Here is a 14708-nt window from a genome sequence, read left to right on the forward strand (position 1 = left end):
CAAGAACTTCAAGGCACCTGTGACTCATCATGCTACGCACATGTTCTGTGTCCTTCGATAGTGTCTCTAATGCCTGTCACTGTGTCCTAAGAGCCAGCATGACAGCTTTCCTTTGCTGGAAGCTGTCCCTGTGCTGTGCCTACCTCTTTCATTCACACAGTGGCATGACATGATGCAAATCAAGCTGAGCGCAGCCAACAGCTCAGGCCCCAGCTAACAAATTTTTGCACTGATTTTATGTCACTGAATCAATATACTGGAACAGTTCATTAGACTGATAATGTAATAAGAAAGCTCAAAAGAGTCATAATGTATGTAATTTAGGAGGAGAGCCAGATTATGCAGAATTGCCTATCTAAATATAGTAAGCATAACATGTTTTTGTACGTTAAAGTCTGGCAAGGAGATTGGGCCAGCTCAAGAAGCAAAAAAAATTAAGCATACCAAAAGCATATTTACTACTGTAGTACAAGGTGCTTTTTTTGAGGATGGGAGTGTCTTTTTTTTTTTTTTTCCTGTAAGAAGGCTGATGCATATGTGTAACCATTAATCTGTAAAGAACTCAAAATATAGTAAAGAACTCAAGGAAATACATACACCTGTAATAATGGTACATTTAATGAACATCTGCCAATAAAGCATATTCAAAAAGCATTCATGATTTAATATATGGTCTTTGGGGCACTCTTGAGAGCTTAGAAAACCATTAATCATGATGGTGAACTTTTAAGTACATTTAATCAAGGCGTTCTTTTGTTTCAGTTTATATGCCCTGTCCAGCTCGTATAGTTCTTACTTACAGGCACATTTCTTTCTAAACATAAAACAACTTGGTCAATAAACCATTTGCGAAACAGACATGTTTTCATCATGTTTAAAACATTTAATTTGCAAAACCTGTGGTAAAAAGAAGCAAGGCAAGTAATACTTCTTATTTAGGAGTTCAACCACGGTCTGATAAATGCCTTGATACCTCCAATTTGACAAGCACTGGTGGCAGCCTCAGTTACAGTGTGATAGTATCAACAGTGGAGAAGCAGTAGAGTATTATGCCAAGAACACTCTCGTTCACTGAAAATCAGTTTAAAAATCAAAAGATAAATACACTATCATTTAAACTATATTTTTATCTTTGAGTCCTATACTTATCCTGAAGCAGGGACATACTCTAGAACCAGCCTGGAATATAGATGTATGGTATATAAAACACAAGGATTATGCCCCTACTGAAGGCTGTTCAGCTGTGCTAATGCATCTCAGCACTGTGGCTACAGTGACCCTTGCACTTTTCCTGCACTATGTAGATATACTCTAAGTGGAAATGATCTGTGCAGTAAGAGAAGGAAAAACAATGCAGCCCCATCTCAGGAGAAGGCAGGTGCTGTGAGGTGTTGAGGGTTGTGAGGGTTTCCTCATGCTGGACCCAGTCCTTCCAACAGCCCAGTCCCAGATGTCTTGTAGCTCTCAATGCCAGCTCCCTGCACACCGGCCAAATTAGATATGTAACTGCTCTTCTGCAGACAGCTGGATGCATTTCTGCTTTCTGTCGGAAAGAAAAGCATGAGTGGTGTTCGACACATTTTTACTTAGAGATAATTTAGCAAACAGCAATTCTTCAAACATCAGAACCAATGAAGGCCAATTTCCTGAAGATCTGTGTCTGATAGTTAGTACTGAATCTAAATTGTAATGTTCATGAGAAGTCTTTTCTGTGACTGGGATATTTATAAGGGCTTCTCTGGAGTGAATTCTCTGGTGCCTAATAGCTCACAGTGCAGCTTTTTCCATAGTTACAGATTTTTTTTCCCAGTACCTGATGAAAACCACAAGATTATAAAATTGGAACCAGCTGCTGCCTTAGGGCTTTTCACTCACTACAGGATTATTCTGCTAAAAGGAGCTAAAGAGAATAATGCAGATCGGCATTACTCTGAGTGAACCTTCTTAAAATATTCAGAAGGTGAGAACCATTAGGCATTTTCAATAATAATAACTGAAAGAAATAAGGTATTTTATGGGAAGCATTCTCCTTATAAAGAGTTTCAAATGTTGCTCCTAGTTGTAAGTCGTACTAAATAACCAGGAACTTAGAGGAAAAAGGGACCGTGTATTTATTCAGGAACTGAAACAGAAGTCCAGTTCTGTAGATTTTGACTTTATCTACTCCACCTCTGTTTTCAACAAGTATGGACTTTAAAATTACCTCTAGTTTACAGAATTAGATACAGATCTTATTACTCTGCTTCTTGGTCTGCCTGAATTTATTCTTTAGCTCAGGGAAAGTTAGCCTTGTGTGTGTGAAAAGAAAAAGACTGAAAGAACTTTCTTACCAGAGAACTGGTGAAAATTGTCAATTCATCTTCAGTTTACAGAATGGATAATTATGACTTTAAAAGATGGTGGGAATTCCTTTGAATAATAGTCAGATTCTCTAAATAAATGGTTCTTTGATAGGTAGAAATGGTCATTTGGGAGTTCACATGGAGGGCTCACCCTGGATGCCCTCATTTGATTGCACAATGACCTAATGGTTTCTTGTTTGGAGGGTCACAAGTATTCATCATTCCAAAGATGATGTATATACAGTTTGTCACATCCATAGCAAATCCTTTTTATTGACAGAATTATTGTGTTTGCCTACAAAATAACAGATTCAAGTTGAACAACTTGTTCTGATAGATTAGCTACACTTTAAGTGAGACATCTGACATTAACATCTGTCTTAGAGAGTAAAAGAGAGTGTGTATTCACTGTAACAGCCAGGAAAGCACGATGACAGAAAAGCAGAGAAAGAACTATATTCCTCTATGGCTTATTTCTGCCCTTCTGCAACACATCCTGTGAGCAGCTCAAGATAGAACTGTCTTGCCATACCTCTCCTCCACACCTATGCAAATAGCAAATTAGAATAACGAACATTTCAAGCAAGAACTGCGCACCAGGCAAACAATTCATAAATTGGAATATTTGTCTAAGCCATTTGCAAGTAAATTAAAATAATAATCCCTGAAGTCTGTTTTGAGTGTCACTAGCAAAGTATGAAATCTGATTTCCTGCTACTTGTACGTTGAGCCGTTATCTCAAATCATGTAAAATGAGTATATTTTTCAAATTTGATTTTGTACGATTTCCCACCTTCTTCAAAGTGACTTTGCAGTGATATAAATGAGTATTCAGATAGCAGTGAGCGAGAGGGTCCTCTGAACTCTTCTGCCTGCTCAGCTCTGCATATGACAGCTCAGCCTGGCTACCTAAGGAAAAATCTATGCCTTTGCCTTTCAGGTCCATTTTCCTCCCCACAATCTCTTTCCCATCACTTCAAAATCCATTAGCCTATTTCAAACATCTTATCAAGTTTCTTGAAAAATAGTGACAGGGGAGGAGAGGGACCCACATTAGTGTTTCTGCTGAGGCTGCAATACACCTTTAATGTTATTTGCTTGTGTTAGTGGAAACACTGTCTTTTCAGTACATACAGTCCAGAGTCACCCACCGTGTGTTACCAGCAGCTAGGGAATAGGAAACAATGAATGGAGCATACTGAGTATACTTGTGCAAGAGAAGGAGTGTTTCAGGAGAGTGGAGAATGGGAACTCTGGGACTTTGGGAATACATTTCAAGTACAATTGAAGGTGGTAAGAGATAAAGGACACTAGAGCATAAAGAGCAACCCTGAAAATGACCTGCTTAATTGTAAGAACATGAAGTTCCATGACTCTGCTTCCAGTCCTAATCAGCCTCCACATTTAAGTCACCATATAAGTTCATAGTCCTCAAAAAACTTTGTTTCACTGTGGTACCTATGCAGTATTTTTGCATTCTTCCACTGATTTGCAAATAACTTACATAAGTAATTTACGAATAAATGTTGAGTGGTTTTGTTGTTGGTGGTGTTTTTTTTTTTTTGTTTGTGGTTTTTGTTGGTTTTTTTTGGTGGTGTTTTTTGAGTAAGAAATATGTTCTAGCCAATTTAGGAAAATGTGAATATGTAAATTTACACCTCCAAGGTGGGGTTTCTTAACCATAATGCCATTTAACCTACTCTACAGATTTTTTTTTTTAATAAATAAAATAAAAAAAACAGCCATGAGAAGTACAATAATGTCTAATGAAATATTTGATATACTGCAGAGAAACCTGAGGACTTGGCATGTAATTTTTAAAAAGTTAGACTTCATTGACTTAAATAGCACGCTATGGTATTAATCAAATCCCACAGAGCCACCACCTTCAGGTTCACAGAATGTAAAGCAGATCCACAACACATATTTTCACCATAAGATTCTCTAAAAATTTTCTCTTAGGAAAATATTTCAGCATGTTAGTCCCTTACTGTTTATTATTTCTGAAGATAGTTATATATATATAGGGCTTCTTGAAATGTTCCAGCAAAGCCAGTATGTTAGTATCAAAATGTTCATCTGAAATTATTTTGGTCTGGTGAATTTTTATCATCCCAAAGCCCTGCTTCACACAAACTCCTTTTCCTGGCTGAAAGCCTTGGAACCGGGAGCCATGTTGCTCTTCAAGGACCACTTCATCCAAAAATCATCTAATCTGCTCAAGAGCCTGCCTTGCCTGGCCACAAGCAATCTGCATGGCTTGTTTCTGGAGTCCCTCACACTAGGGCTGACCCCCTTTATCCTGGTCTATGTTCAGATGTCCCTGCGGAATCCCTGGAAAACTGGGAACCATCCACATAATTAGGGCTCTCCTCCAGTTTTGCAGCAGTGAGGTGGAAGCCAGATAAAGTCATCACTCCACAAGCTTTCAAGGTCACACAGCAAGGGCTAGAAGCTTGAAAACGCTCATTTGGGCTCACCATGTCTGTGTCCAGGTAGGGCTCTTCCCACATCACCATTTCTGGGATTCCTCTGCAGCTTCTAAGGAAAGCTGGCGGTTTTGTTAGTTGAGCTTCTGCCACTCCAGTTGGAAAGAGTTCTCATGAACAGCAAACTCTGCTTTTCAGACAGCTTTAAGAAAAAGTATGGCTCTTTCCCCCCAAAAAAAAGACTTTACAAATTGAAAACATTGTCTGGTAGCAATTTCATTATTGTCTGTCTTCAGTGAGGTTCCACTTGGGCTAAGTGTCCCATTTACACATCACTCAGTACTCTGTTACAGGCATCACAAAGGATAAAAAGGCTGTAGGGAACCATTGGGGTGAAGGCCACAGAAAAAAAGCAATTAAGTTATCTTATTACTCTATCTGATTAGTATACAATCCCACTGGGAAAATATATATATATATATATATATATATCTGCACAAACCCTGAAAAATATCTGAAAGTAATGTGGGGAGCTTTTATCTTGTTAGTTGTGTATGGCAGACTGGGAGCAGAACGATGTTCCAGGGAATGTGTCAGTCACAACTAAAGAAACAAGGGCTTAATTCTGGGTCTGCATTTGCCAGAGATATCAAGACATTTCATTAAGAAAGATAATGTCCTCAGGTTTTTGGCATCTCAGACCTGAGATCTGATCCACGGGGAACAAGTTGAAGACAAAAATAATGATGTGAACAAGAGTACAAAGTTCTAACACTTCACTTGCAAATATGGGAAGCTTTAAACAAACTATCCACCTTTAGTTTATCACATTTCTCAGCAGCATAAATTTATCAGATTTGTCAACCGCAGCTTCAGCCTAATCTCGGGGAAGCTCACTCACCTTGCCACTGTTTCTTCAGCTCCCATTACAGTGTCAGAGCAGGGCTGTGCTGTTAGTACATAGCCCAGTGCCCAGAAACCTACAGAACAGCCCAGGGAAAGGGTCAACCTGTGTTTGGGGAAAACTAATCTCCCTATAGTTCCCCCAAAGAGCCTGTTAGAGTGAGAGATATGGAGGGAGTTCTCCTCCCAGATGTGGGGCCCTGTCCCTCAGCTCTGTGTCTCTATCCTCTCCTGCCAGGCTGCAGGGGAGGAGCATGGGGATTGCCCGTATAATTAGAAGCTGCATACCTCTCACAACTAATCACAGTCTGATCCTCCTCTCTCTGCAATTGGCTTCTTCACATTGCAAAATCCTCAGCTCCTGGGTGTTTCATTCTCCCCTGCTAATAAAAAGAGATATTTAGCTAGTAATTCTGTGTGGCTGATGAACATGCCTCAGTCTAGCTCCTGTCCTCAGCTTCTGTTTCCTTCACCTTTGACCTCATCAGAAAGACTTCCGCTTATGCCTAAACTATTGTGACAGATTACTTTTAATTAATCCATCATTAAATCACACTTGAGTTGGAGCAGAAACAATCTGAAGTGAAAAGTCTAAAAATTCCTACGCTCATTTCCTCAGACTGGGGAAAGGCAGACAAAGGGCTGGCTGTCCCGTAAACCCAGGGCAGGAACCACAAGCATCCAAAGGAGCTCAAGAAGGACAGAGAGGAGCTCCTCCATGGTGGGCCACCTGGGAAGGTAGACCCCCGCTCTTGTGGCTCTTCCTCTGATGGGATGGAAGAACTAATCAAGGCTACCTCTGTATAATATAATCAGGAAAGACCAGGTTTTTAGAACGGCAGTATCGGGTTTTATTCAGCTGCTCTTTTGTCATAAACTTGGACCAAGCCACTGCAACTTCCAGAGAGCATAGAGTAAGTTTGAACCTGAGATATACCCTACCTGGGACTCATGATCAAAACTGAACCATTTCCCAGGTTGTGGCCTGGCATGGGGCCAAAGTAAGGGATCTCTGTTTAAAGGTCTATGAATAACACTGGATAACATTTTAATTGACAGAGAGGATTAACATTCAGCTCATGTTAAAAACAAAAAAAAAAAAGAAAAAAAAAAGAAGATTACATTATAAAATATGTGTTGTTTTTTAAATCAAAACCTTAGCTGGAGGAACTCACTACAGAAGGTTAGAAAAGCACTTCTGAGTTTGTGGAAATCATCAACATCTTACGTTACACAAAGGACAGCACTATATCCAAATGTTGCAGGCTGGAGCTCCAGCAGCTATTCAGCAGGCTTTCTGTCTGTTTGACAAAAAACGCCAGCCAGTAAATCCTATCTACTAGACTTCTACATATGAGAAGATGCCCAAATTTGAAGTAAATCAGTTTGTACAACTCTGATTCAGCTATAACCTTATTGATATGCCTTTGTTTAGTTCAAATTTGTTTTCTGTTTCTGTTACGTTGTGTCTAAAATTGATTTTATCCCTGACAGCAATTTCTATTTTCTTGTCCAGAATAAAAAAAAAATAAATTAAATTTCCACCCAGAGAAGAAAGGAACAATGAATCAATTTTTACAAACAGACAAAAGAAAAACAAAACAAAACAACAACAACAAAAATCACCACCACCCTAAAAAACCATTCAAGTTGTGGCTAATTTGACAGTGGCATCTTGCCCGTGATCTGTCTTTCCTGGCTATGCTCTTGCTCAGCTCCACTGCTGTCTTTGTGATACGCAGTCCTGTAAGTTTCCACTTAACGTGCTGGGGAAGAAGAAGCTGCCACTATTGCCCCTGTGTTCAGCAGCATACCATACCTAGATGTGTCTACAAAATAACCTTTCAACACAGTGAAACTGCTGTCCCACTGCATCCTATGGAAGAGCTGAAGCCCCCTCCAGGAGCCCCTCTAGAACCTGAGATTTGGAGAAAGCATGTTGGAGTCTGATCCAAGGGAAGAGGAACAGAGAACATATTCTTCTGAGTTGGAGAAATCTGATAAAATGAAACCAAAACCTGAAAAGAAAAAAACAAAAGAGAGAGAGAGAGAGAGAGAGAGAGAAACAAAACAAAGCAAAGCAAAACAAAACAAAACAACATTCATTAGGAAGCAAGGAAAGCTATCCCATGATTCAGGAAGTCCCTAATCCAGACCAGACATGGTTTGAACTGTGGTGGGCTGTGCTATTGCCAGATGCTATTTCCAATGTGATTTATTTTAAGAGAATATTAGACTTGGCCAAGAATCTTTCTTTGTTTTACTTGTTTTTATCTGGAGGTCTTGGGTGATAGAAAGTACAATGGGACGGAGTTTGCTCTACTCCTAGAACAGAACCTTTTCCTTTTTGACATTTGTTGGACTCGCCACTGTGAAATCAGGAGACATTTCCAGACCACCTGCCATTACATTTTGGCCTTGCAAGAATTATGGTGATTGCATTCAAGAAAATGATCAGCCATTTGTATGGATAGGCCAATCTTCATGCTGATGACAGCAGCCCTTCTATTGTTGGTGCTTTTTGTAATTCCTGCTCCTCCAAGTGGGTAACAGCCATGAAGCCAGGCCATAAGAGGACCATTCCCTTCTCCACGGGGGAGGACGCCTTTGCTAGTTTTCCACAGCAAAGATACAGATTTTGTTTCTGAAAGCTTCTGTGTACAGGAAAGGTCTTTGCAACTGTTCAGAAATTTCTGCTGTTAGGGGAAGGGCAACATCCGGCTGCTCCTGAAGGACAGGTGAGCTGGGAGCTTAAGCACCCAAGCACAGGCAGTGCCCTCACCCATGGAGCCCCATCCCACAGGCCAGCAGAACCGGGTCCATCGACAGGCCAAGACAAGGCAAACAATGAAACAGCTCCAGGGTCCAACCATGGGATCCAGGCAGGAGCAGAAGAAATGGGGCCAGAAATGAATCTGGAGAAAAAGCTGCCACAGGAGTCCAAAGTCATAGAATCACAGAATCATAGAATATCCCAAGTTGGAAGGGACCCATAAGGAACATCGAGTCCAACTCCTGGCACCACACAGGTCTACCCAAAAATTCAGACCATGTGACTAAGTGCAGAGTCCAAATGCTTCTTAAACTCCGACAGGCTTGGTGCAGTGACTACATCCCTGGGGAGCCTGTTCCAGTGCACAACAACCCTCTCAGTGAAGAACCTCTTCCTGATACCCAGCCTGAACTTCCCCTGTTGCAGCTTGACACCGTTCCTGCGGGTCCTATCACTGATCACTAAAGAGAATAGATCGGTGCCTGCCCCTCCACTCTCCTGCATGAGGAAGCTGTAGGCTGCGATGAGGTCTCCCCTCAGCCTCCTCTTTTCCAAGCTGAACAGGCCAAGTGACCTCAGCTGCTACACTCCTCATACATCTTCCTCTCTGGGCCCTTCACCAGGACAGAGACAGAGACAGAACCGGAGACAAGCTATGGCATGCTCACGTGGGGCCTGTCCAGGAAGCTGCCTACAGTGCAGGTTTGAGGCCCAAGCAAGAGGCAGGACTGGAAGGCGGGCTGGAGATTGGTACTCCTGCCTCTGGGGCATGGACTGACAGTGCCAGGCAGAGCTGAAATGGGGACCTGGGTTACGGGCAGGAGCTGGGGGAGACCCCAAGGGAGGCTGGGCAGGGCCAGCAGGCCTGGTAGTGCCTTCAGGGCCCTGGCAATGCCAACTGATTCTTCTTTCTTCAAAATGAAGCACGTGTGGGTCACATGAGTTCACTAGTGTGGTCAGGACGGTCAACAGTGGAGAAGATGACTTTCTTGTAGCAGTTAGATTGTAATTTTGAATGATCCTTCTGCTGCAATTCAACATTTGGCTATATTTTTCCAAGCCCATTTCTCCATTCACACCTTCCTCTTCCTCTACGGAGGCTTGAATGGAGGAAAAGTGCCAGGGAGGCATTTGGGAAGCCCTGCCTCACCGAGAGCTTGTAGGCTCATCTGTGCAAACCAGATGTGAAGTGAGAAGGCAGAGGTCCAGCATGTTTATGAGCCTAGTCTTTGATGAAAGATGCTCTGAAGACCATAGATGTAACGAGGGATAAAAATCCTGCAACAGAAAGCTCAGTAGGAAAGAGATTTCTCTTTCATTCAAGCTGTGTCTTTCTTCCCCTTAACTGACCAATTGAAACAAAACTCCTCTGAAGTAAATCTTTCACTCCTGGAAGTCACTGGTCATCAGCATGGGCATACATTTTGCTCTGTTTCTTTTTTTTTTTTTTTTTCTTTTTTTTACCCTTCTAGTAAATAGGGGCATCTCTAAAGCTTCTCTTCAACTTCCAAACACACTGCTGTAAGAACAGAAGATAAGCCTTTGTGTACTGAAAAGCCCCAACACTAGAAAAGGAACGAGCCAAGACCGTTTAACATATGTTTATGAAGGAAAATAGAATAATGCAGATATGGTGAAATAAACATATATTGTAGTGTGGTAACACATTTCTGTACGCAAAAATCTTTCACCAAGAAAAGATATTTTTACTGTGGACTCACTAGCTCGATAAATATTTTTTTGTTAGAGAATAATTCTTCCATTTTGAAAGCAGATAAGCTGCTTGTCTGGGAGCAGTGTCTACTCAGCATGAGCACCAGCGTAGCTGCAGAGCTGTGGGAACTCTCCTATCAACTGCTCTTTCTGACAGCTTTCCCCACAACCGAGTCCTATTAGTGTCTGGGTATGTGTGTATGAGAGAGAAATAACAGAATCTCCCTTTATAAAACTACCAAAACCTCAACTATTAAAATCTTATGAAAACATTGTCTGCTTCTATAAAACACGCCCGGCCTTCAAAGCCACTCACTGCATCATGAAAAGCAGTAGCGGAGCACTGGAGCTCCTGAGAGGCTGGTATTTCATGAGCATCCAAATGAATGAACTTTTCCTACAGCTCTGTACCGTGTGCTTTACTGATGGCAGTGACTAAGAAGACAGAAGCTCCAGCTGAACCTTTCTCATCGATGTGACATATACATGCAGACTTTCAGGTATGCAACACCACCTGAGCTCCGGATGACACCTTCACCACGCTCTGGGCACAAAAAGATGTGTAAAGAGCCTCTTCCCCTGACTGCCTTCTTTTTCTCGAACTTGTAGGAATTTAATTGTCTTTGAGAGTTTTACCCACCTCTCGTATTCAGCTGAAAATGATCTGTGGGTTCAAATATTAGTAAAGTGATACACAGACGGGGGGGCACAGAGGAGTGGCGGAACATATGGAATACGCAGACACCTACATTTTAATTGGTGATTGACCTCATTGGTAGGCACAGGCAGGAATGGACACTCGCAGAGCTTTGCTTGCCACCTACCAGATCAGGAAGAGAACTTCCCCTACGGTAGACTAGGGTGACCATCATAGGCACAGATGTCTGCCTCACCAATGTCCAGATTTCAGACAAAGTGCATTCTGCTGGAGGTTTCAACACAAATCATTATCTCCATAGAAAATTAAACCTGAAATCAGCACCACTTAGGACTACCGTAAATAGCCTGCCTCAGGCTGCGGTACCCCTTCAGAAAATGTCAGAATCTCAGCTGGCAAAAGGTGGTTGACCTTTTTTAAAAATCACATATCTCTGTTTCTAAGCTGTTGGTCAAGGAAGCCAATAAAATGAGGGGAAATTAAGACAATAAATGAACATTCAAAGTTTAACCCAATTTCTAGTTGGTTTTAATTGAAATTATGGTGGCAATACTGCCCAATCTGTTTCTTGGAGGGTTTTCAAAAGATTTAGGAGGTCTTTGACTTAAAAAAATATATAAATAAATAAAAGAAAACGGAACCTGAGAAGCTCTGTAAAAGCCTTCATCCCAGCAGAGAAATGTGCAACACCGAGGGCAGGACCTCAGAGCTATAGGAAGGGATGAAGCCTGAGCAACACAGTGCAGAGGGCAAAGTGACATAGGAACTGTTATGAAACCCAGGGAAGAGAGGAGAGCTTGAAAAGGAGAGCAGCTTTCTAATCCCATCCTTAAAATATAGAGGGGTAGCAATGAATGAGGGAGACAGACTTCCTCACATTATCGGGAATGATAAAGGACTTCCCATTAAAAAGCAATAAAGAAGAACTATTAAACCCTATGGGAAGGCAGGCGAGGCGGTGGGAGAACAGGAGCCTTGATGGCAGGCAGCTGCCCCATCAAAGACGCGGTGCTGAAAGCGACCCCCGGCTCTGCGAGGGGTCCTGACCGAGGATATGCAGGCTGCACCCGGGGGGCTCAGCCCCTGGCAGGACCCCCTCACCCCAACAGCGAGGCCGGGCGGCTGGTGGCCAGCCGGGGGGGGGGGGGCGTCAGTGCCCCCCGTGGGGCATCCCCCGTGGGTGGGATGGCGGCGTGGGTGTGCGTGCAGGGAGAGGGGGCTCAGTGCTGGGTGGGGGGGTGTTTCTGCTGCGGGGGGAATAGCGTGAACCTGTGTGCGTGTGCATCCCCTGCCGGGGGGTCGTGCAATGTGTGCGCACAACCCGCCTGGGGGTTAAAAGGGGGGAGTTGGGGCGGGGGGGGGGGGGGGGGGGGGGGGGGGGCGTGTGCGCGCTCCCCCTTCCCCACCCTGGGCCGGGCACGGGAGCGCGGCGCGGCGGTGTGCGCATCCTGCGCGGGTGGGGGCAGGCGGGGAGGGGGGGTCCGGGGGTCTCCCCGCCTGCCCCGGCCGGGATCGGCCGTGCCCCCCCGGCCCCCCCAGCCCTCCCCGGCGCCGCCGCCGCGCACAGCCGCAGACCCGGGCGGCCGCGGCGGCAGCTCGCATGCAGCCGGGGATTACAGCGGGGCGAGGGCAGCGCGGGCTCGGCTTTTATCCCCCCCCCCTCCGCCTCCCCTCCGCCCCCCCGGCTCCACCAGCGCTTCCCTGCCGGCCCCCCCATCCCCGCCCGCCAGCCCAGCCGCTCGCCGCGCCGCTCGGTCGGTGGCTTGTCAGCTCCGGAGGAGGGGGGGGGGGGGGGGGGGAAGCAGGGAGATGCCTTTGCCGCGGTTTTTCCACCCCCAGCCCTCTCCGTGCCGGGGGGGGCGGTGATGTGGAGCCGGGAATGTAGAGCAAAGCCCTCCCCGGGAAGCAGCGACCGGCACAAACCTCTCGCCGGGGCTTTGGTGGCCGCGCACTGCCCGGGGAAGCCCGAGCAGCCCCTGCCAGCGCCGGGGAATCCCTCCTCCAGCCCCCGGCGGTGCCCCGGGCGCCAGCGGAGCAAGGTAAGCGGCGGGGCATCTCTCCTTCCTCCCGCCGAGGGATGCGGGTTGGGTTTATTTTGATTTTATTTTTCATCATTATTATCATTATAATTTTTTTATTTTTTTTTTTTGGAGACACCGAGTCATCCACGCCTCCCGCACTGATGCGAGTTGCGAGGGAGGCGAGAGCTGCCGGCTGGCCCCCGGAGGGATGCGGTGCCCGGCCCGCCGGGGAGCCCCGGGGAGCCCCCGGAGCGATGGGGTGGTCCCAGCCCCGGCCCCGACCCCGACCCCGGCCCCGGGGTCTTCAGTGGGCAGCAGGCAGGCTCAGGAACGCGTTTTTCTCCCCGGCTGCTTGGATCAGTGTGAGGGAGAACCGTGTAGCCCTCACGCCGGAGAGCTTCGGAAACCGTGGCTTGTGGTTTTGTTCCCTCGGAGCTGCTAAATGGGGGTGGGGGGGGTGGGGGGGGTGACATTTCGTAGTATTCTACCTTCTGCCGTGGGTGAGCTTTAAAGATAAAGGCTCATCATTTGTTTCCGATGCTCTAATAGCGCTGGGGGAACCTGATGATATAAACCCTGAGCGGCTCGGTAGATAACTGTCATTTGAATTACCCCGTGCACCCAGCGACTGAAAAAATCCCCACTACCAAAGCTGAAAGAACTGTAGCATTGTGCTAGCCTGAAATATACTGGCATAAATTCTCTCTGTAGCTATGTAGCATGCTGTCATTCCCCTGGCTTTAAAAACTCAAGCGTCTGTAGAAATGGGCATGTTCACTGCATGGTTTGTACAAACCATTCAGTACATCCTATCTGTATTTCAGTGCCTGTGTGAAGGTAGACCGTTGTTTATACCCTATGTACGGACCATATTTATAGTCGGTCTTGGACTTCATTCAAGTTACATAATGATTAAGATATAAATAAGTGGTATGTTTTGCAGTTTCTTGGACATTTTAGTTCATCGCAGGGAGGACCATCTCTAGACTCCCTGCCAAAAGTGTCACTTTTCAAATGTTTGTATAAAAAGGGAAGTGTCAGTAGCATCAGGTGGAAGCAACATTCCTTAGCAAATCCATAGGCAGGCAGACCTGGCTACTAAAAGGACACTTAAAAGAAAGACTTCAGCGACTCCATCCTGTAGCCCTGAAGAGCTGCCAGGGCTGGTCTAGAAGAGGAAGAGTAGCAGCGAGGCTGGACAGGCTCAGGAGTAGGAAAAGCCATGTCTGGTGAGGTTTAGCTTTAAAAACAATAAGCCTTCAAGTTTGCTCTGCTAGCAAGTTGTATCCAAGTTAGTGCAGAGCTAGCACTGAGCCTTAGAGGCTGGGCAAAGTCTGAAACCTCAATGTCCTACCAAGCTTGGGGTGTGAACCTCCTGCCAGACAGTTTGACTAGAAGCTTTCAGGGTAGCAGGGTCAGTCAGCACACGCTGCTCATGAGATCTGTTTTGCTCTGTGATCACCTAAGATGTACTGTAAAAGCTCTGGAAATCTTTGCCAGGGGGATGAGTTTCAGTGCACACACACACACAAAAAAAAAGTTTGTTGCAGGTTCTTAATGCCGCTGTCTTTTTCATTCAAACAAGAACTGATAAACAGTCTCCTAGCCCAGCCTTACGGGAACTTGCAGCTGCCTTTTATTTCTTATGATGCTTCCACATGCAGCTCCCGCAACAGTGTTCAAATTGCTGTAGCCTCCTTCTCTCTCAGCTGGATGCTGTCACTGGGGCTCAGCAGGTTGGCCTCATTCAAACATATGCAGAGAGTGAAAATGAAAACATCCTCAGTTGAAGATGAGGGAGAAGTGATATTTGGAGTAGCATGCTTCATTCTTAGCATTTCCACTGGCTTCAGCATTATGAAATGTACT

The 14708-nt window shown here is 45.0% G+C and overlaps 1 protein-coding gene across 1 annotated transcript in view; it reads left to right on the forward strand.

Moving 5' to 3' along the window:
• The first annotated feature begins 12395 nt into the window (after nucleotides 1-12395).
• The window catches only part of KCNB2 (potassium voltage-gated channel subfamily B member 2), a 195948-nt gene continuing 193635 nt past the window's right edge, over nucleotides 12396-14708 (forward strand). The window contains exon 1 of the mRNA XM_048077005.2: nucleotides 12396-12857. The gene's annotated coding sequence lies outside the window, so the exon portion shown is untranslated. The remainder of the gene's footprint in view (nucleotides 12858-14708) is intronic.

The sequence above is a fragment of the Anser cygnoides genome, chromosome 2, assembly GCF_040182565.1.
Source record: "Anser cygnoides isolate HZ-2024a breed goose chromosome 2, Taihu_goose_T2T_genome, whole genome shotgun sequence".
In the NCBI taxonomy this organism is placed as follows: Eukaryota; Metazoa; Chordata; class Aves; order Anseriformes; family Anatidae; genus Anser; species Anser cygnoides.